The sequence below is a fragment of the Loxodonta africana genome, chromosome 9 (assembly GCF_030014295.1).
Source record: "Loxodonta africana isolate mLoxAfr1 chromosome 9, mLoxAfr1.hap2, whole genome shotgun sequence".
Taxonomy (NCBI): domain Eukaryota; kingdom Metazoa; phylum Chordata; class Mammalia; order Proboscidea; family Elephantidae; genus Loxodonta; species Loxodonta africana.
The window spans coordinates 119,729,670-119,735,713 of NC_087350.1; the positions used below are offsets into that span (position 1 = coordinate 119,729,670).

Here is a 6,044-nt window from a genome sequence, read left to right on the forward strand (position 1 = left end):
AGTCCTAGGTTGGAAATGCTCCTGCTCTGTTCCTGTTGACTTGATAGAGATGCTGGTCTTGGCTGAGTCGAGTTCGTGGGGGATTCTGGCCTGTGGCTGACTAATTCCAGCTGTAGCTTCTGGTTGGGTGTGCGGGTTTGGGGGCGTGCGTGCCAGGGCCCCAGCCGGGGCAGGCAGGCGGTTCCCAGGGTTGGCTCTTGCAGCAGGTGAGTGTGTGTGGGCGGCCTGACTCCCTGCCTTCACAACCCTGGCTCCTGGAACCATGTCAGCGCCTGGCTTCTCTCATCTTGGTGGTTAGGTCTGCGGGGAGGGGTGGGGCACTGCAGTGTGGAGTTGGGTCACTGGGGAGTCTTACGTGGAGCAAGGTGAACCTGGGGTTCACCCCCCAGGGCACCATGACCGAGACTGCAGGTAGGGTTGCCACACAGTAACAGGAGGGCCGCACCCCTGGCTGGCTCCACTGCCTATCAGCAGAGCTTCAGGCTGTGTGGACTCCTCTCAGGGCTCTGGGTTTGCAGACCATGGTGTGGAGTTGAGGCCCAGCCGGCTCTGCCCTTGTGAAGGCTGGTCCCAGGGACCCCTGGCCTGGGGCCTGTGGAGTAGGGGTGTGGACAGTGCCATGCAGTTGGGTGAAGCCTGTAGGGCCAGAGGTTTTCAGGACCAGTGATGGCAAGTCACTGATGGCAAGCTGGGGACTGTCTGGTGATGCAGTGGTCAGTGTCTCAGCTGACTTCCTGGTCCTCTGATGGTGGCTCTTGGGCAAGGCAAGAAAACCAGTTCTAGAAGGCGGTTGGAAATAGGCTTCCAACCCCCCCGCCCCCCCGCCAAAGTAGATGTACAAATGGGTTCTCTGTTCTCACAAAGAAACAACCGCGGCAAGATGGGTTTTTGTCTTTAAAACTCAGAGCCTGGATCCCTGTGTTTGCAGCCTGTTCTGATAGAAAACGCTAAGATTCCACATGTCTGTCTCAGTTGCTTTTCCCCCGAATTTTCCCCCGAGACGTTGAGGTTCGTTCAGTCCTGCTTGTCCTGGTGTTGGCGCCCTCGGGGAGTGGGGACCCCACTGGGGCCTGGGTATAGTTTATTTTTTCTACATTTGAATTCTCTGTTGTAGATTTATGTAAAAATGCATTCTTTTTGAAAATAAAGATTTTCATGTCTTGTAACTTTGTCCCATAACTTTCTTACGGTGTGGTTAGTGTCTTCGGGGCAGGGCACGGTGGGGTGCTGACATGGGTCTCCTTTTGCTCACGTTCTGCAGCAGCCCCAGGTGTTCTGGCTGAAAGTTCTTAGTTTTTTAAAATAACTTTTTCTTAGGAAGGTTTTGTATTTGTGCTGATTGATGACGTTAAACAAGCAGGTGAAAATAGGACATCACCTGAACCCCTACCGCAGCTAACGTTTGGGTATCTCGTAGTGTGGCTCTAAAAAGCACCTTGTATTTATGGAAAAGAGCCAGCTCTTTATTACAGAAAATTCCAAACATCCATAAAAGTAGAGAGCTGCCTCGTGTCCTGATGGCCCGGCCTCGTCTGCTCCTGATGGCTTTAGCACAGATCCCAGGTGTGTACCAAGTAAGCAGAGAACACTAGGGCCTCTCAAAGAATGTTCTCCAAGAGCGTAACTGCTGTGCCGTTTTCACACCTAAAACAGTAATTCGTTCATCAGATAGCTCAGTCAATGTTCAGATTTGTCCAGCTGTCTCGTTAATATCTTTAAAAATACGTACCTGTGTGTGGATACACACGGACATGCACGCGTGTGTATAGCTGCAGATACACACGCACACACGGGCTCAGGAGCCAGACACGGTCCACGCGTGCATTCGGCTGACTTGTCTCCAGCCTGTTTTCCCTCCAAGCTCTCCCTGTGTCTTCCTCACCCTTTACCAGCTGAGGTCAGATCATTTTTCCTGTACACGTGCCCTGCTCCAGATGATGCCAATTGTGGGGCGTTTTGTCCCCTTGGAGCCCTGGTGGCGCAGTAGTTAAGTGTTTGGCTTGCTAACCAAAAGGTTGACAGTTCGAATCCACCGGCTATTCCTTGGAAACCCTGTGGGGCAGTTCTGCTCTGTCCTGTAGGGTCAGTATGAGTTGGAATCAATTGGAACGGCAATGGGTTTGTTTTTTTTTTTATTTTAGTCCCTTCACCTGTCCTCTGTCCTGTGGCTCAGGGTCCATCTTCCCCTCACACTGGCTCGCGCTGCTGTGTGCATCTTTAAGCTGTGGCATTGTTTGGTTGGCTTGTTTGATAAGCCTCTTGACAGGCGCCCAAGCGAGTCCCGCATTTTAAAGCGCTGGTGGTCGCATTTTAAAGCGCTGGTGGTCACTCAGATGCCCCGGGAAAGCACGCGAGGAGGGAGGGCCCCTCTGCCCCCTCCTGCTGGTTTAACCCCTTCAGGGACTCCTGTCTACAAGAATGTGTGTGATGTAAATAGTGAGCTTGCCTGTCATTTGGGAACGTTCTGCGTGTTAGCCAATGGAGAAAACACTCCCGGGGCCCACTGGGATAAGGCTGCTGGTGTGTGGTGCAGCGTCCTCTGGGATCGCAGACTCTCAGAGGGCAGCCTTAACGACAGGGTGGGCTCTGAGTAACGGGCAGGGCTCATTTTGCCGAGATGCCAAGGAGAAAAGTGAGTCAGGGAGGAGGCAAAGCAGGCACTGCTGCCCAGAGGAGGGGACTGCGTGTCCACTCAGCCCCTGGTCCCCTAGGAGGAAGCACTGAGCCCGCCAAGAGGGGTGGGGACAAGGACAGAGCAATGAGGCAGAAACAGCCTTAAAAGACTGCATTTTTAAAGAAGGTAAAATGGCCTTCATGTACATACAGAATGGACACCTGCTGGAGATTTTACTCAGTGCAGTGCCGGAACCTGTAAGCTGTGCCCACTGGCTCCAGGGGTCTGAGTACCATACTCAGAGGCAAGTGGGAGGGCTGAGATGAGTCTGCAGATACAGAAGTGGTGGAAGCCGCACAAACCCACGGGTTGGTAACCGACTGCACTCCACTTCTGTATCAAGAGTCACTGGCCTTACCATTTGCGGCGTTACAAGTTAGCTCAAGGACAACACGGGGCCCAGGCAGCTGGGCCAGCAGACTACCTCGTTGGGGGTGGGGGGTGGGCACAGAAGGAGGCAGGAGGGGCCGGGTAAGGTCTCTGGGGGATGGCCACAAGGTGGGGCGGGGGAGAGTGAGGTCGGCAGGTCAGAAGAGAGCTTTCCCTGGAATGCTAGGTGAGGATGAGCAGGCTGGCACACGCCGTCCCTCTGGTCCCTCAGAGCACCGGGCTCTTGGCCTTGCTGGGCCTGTGTGTACCCTCTCCTTCCTAAGCGACCCTGCCAGCCTCATGATTACACCAGTCTCAGACCTGTCCCCTGGAGTCGAGGCTCCGATGGCCCACTGCCACCCCAGCCTCCACATGTGACAGGTATCAACGGAATAGGCCTGAGCCTGCTCCAGACCTCACTACCTCCCATACTGGCCCCTCCTGTGGGCATCCTCCCTGTGTGGGGACCCTGCAGTCACTGTGGCCCTGTCTTCCCCCCGTCAATGTCGGTTAGCCTTGAGAACATCTCTAGAACTCAGCCACTGACCACTGCCCCCACCACTACGGGCCCAGCTTCCATCCTGTCTTCCAAGTCTTCACATTTTCTCAGTCTGACCAGACATTCCCCGGCAGTTACTGACAGACCCCTCCGTGGTGCTGTCTCAGGCTGTGCCGACATAACCACTAACGTTGCGAATGTGACCGACTTCCAGTGCTCCATCATGGTGGTCTCCTTGTTGGCAGCCAGAACCTGGCAAGCTTTGTGCAGTGAGCCTTGAAAACTGGCTATGCCCTGATGCAAGGTCTGGATGAGCGACGGTGTGTTTGGAGGCATGAACAGAACCCCTACTTTGGGGTGAGCATTTTTGAGCTCTTTGCGGCAATGAACTGGGGCATTGTCCAGAAGCAGTAACTCCTTGAAGGGAAGGCTTTCGTCCTGGAGATAGCGCCCCACTTCGGGGAGGAAGCGGTTGTGCAGCCAATCCCAGTTCTCATCCACGCTTCTCTGGTCCACCTCCTACTTGCTGGCATCCGACTCAGGTTCTTCCCTTTAAGGGCTCATGGATTTGGGGTTATGTACACCATTAGGGTTTGCACTTGAAGTCGCCCTTGGCATTGGCACACAACAGCAACGTTGCACAGTCTTGGAGTGATTTAACGCCGGGGCTCTGGTGGCCGCTTACACAGGTTCGTCAGCCAACGTCCTTGTAAAATAAGCTGGTCTTGTCAGTGTTGACAACCTGGTCCGCCACATAACGCTCTTCCTGGATGACACGGGGCAGGTATTTTTTAAAGTTCCCCTGCAGCCTCCTGAGTGGCAGAGCCCATCTCCGCTGCAAGTCCCACATTCTCCACCCCAAGAGCCTTCTGAAGTGGGCCGGCCAGCCCACACTGGCCGAGAAGGGCTGACATTGTCCTGACCCTGAACGACACGGCCAGAAATGTCCTTGGCATCCTTCGTGACAACGCTCCTCTTGCCGGTGGCGATCTCGTGGATCCACGGACTGAGGCCCCTTCTCCAGCTTTTCCATGGCCTCCTGCGACGGCGGTCACCTTGGCACTGCTGGGGGCAGCCTTGCTGACCGAGTGGTGATGTCCTCCTGCTTCTCGTGGATGTAGCGGATGGTGGACACACTGACGCTGAACTCAGCTCCGAGTGTAGCCTGTCCAGTAGGTGGGCCTTCTCCCGCAGGCTCATCAACAGCCTTCTTGCGCTTGGGGTCCCCAGGCAGCCCTTCAGCTGATGCTTGGGGCCATTTGAGTAGCAAGGTCATCCAGGAAGGCACGAAAGCGTGGACTCGCGGCGGCTCTGGACGGATGACCACAGACCCCTTGGTGACAGCGGAGAGCTGAGACTAGCGCTTGGACATTCCTCTCCGCTCTGCGCATGTCCCGATACCCAGTGTATTGATCGTGGGGTCACACAGCCACGGCATCGCGGGTACGGGGCCGGCCCCACTGAGCCCACCTCGGCCCCGCTCTGGGCAGCGCTCCCTCTCCGGTCCCCACCGCGCGCAGGCCTGGGTACGCTTCTGCAATGGGAGAGACGTGCAGCCCCGGCCCGTGGGTGTAAGAAAAAAAAAATGAGAAAACAGTGGTTAGATGCCACAAAGTAGGTGGCAATGCCTTAACCGTATGCGTGTTGTAAGGCCCGAGGGCCTCTTCCATCCTTGTCAAGGGGAGTGCTAACCTTCTCTCCTTTCATACAACACGGGGCTACCAGCCACCCGCACCATACTTATAGTCCGAAGCCCCTGTCACCTTACAGTTACGGTGACTCGGCGTCAGCTGCCCAGACGGACACCCTTATGGAAATACTAGCGTCCAGTCGGAACCTAAGGCCACTCGCATGAAATCACCTGCACTAATTTGAACAAGTACAAAAAAATCTATTTTTCCCTTCGTGATTTTAATAGAGTCATAATTCCAGCCAATCAGAGGCCTAGGAGCACGCCGGAAGTCGCCAGCGTCATTCGGAAACGCAGATTTCCCCCGGAACTAAAACCGAGCGGGTGAGCACTTCCCACAGCGACACACCTCACGGCCGTCGGGAAGAGGCCTAAGTGTCTGCGGAAATGGGTGTGGCTTGTGGCGAATCGGAAAACGGGGAGTCGGGGATCGGCTCCCCGAACTTCCGGACGCGGGCCCGCGCTTGGAACTCTGGGTGCTGGGGCCGCAGAGCCGCGCGCAGCACTAAGGCAGACGCCAGGGGGCGCCGTCCGCGCATGCTTAGGGCCCGCTCTACGCATGCCCCGTGTCCACTCCGTGTGTGCGCCAAGCCGGCTCGGTAGCCGAGTTCGAGCCCCGACGCTGCCGGTTTCGGCGCGGGGTTTCCGCCCTGCCCCTGTCTTCCCGGCTTAACGTTTGAATTTGAATTTTGACGTTTCCGGTCTGGCCGGCCGCGCGGTCAGGCGACTCCGGGAGCCTCTGGCTTCCTCCTTCATCCGTGGGCCGGAGCCCGGGCAGCCCCGCGTCCCCGCGAGCCGGGGGTGGCGTGGTT

At 56.3% G+C, this 6,044-nt stretch overlaps 1 non-coding gene across 1 annotated transcript; it reads right to left on the minus strand.

Annotated features, from left to right (window-relative positions):
* Positions 1-5,130: 5,130 nt before the first annotated feature.
* Positions 5,131-5,256, minus strand: LOC111748987 (U6atac minor spliceosomal RNA). Its single transcript, XR_002784411.1, has one exon. It is a non-coding gene; the product is annotated as a U6atac minor spliceosomal RNA (small nuclear RNA).
* Positions 5,257-6,044: the final 788 nt, after the last annotated feature.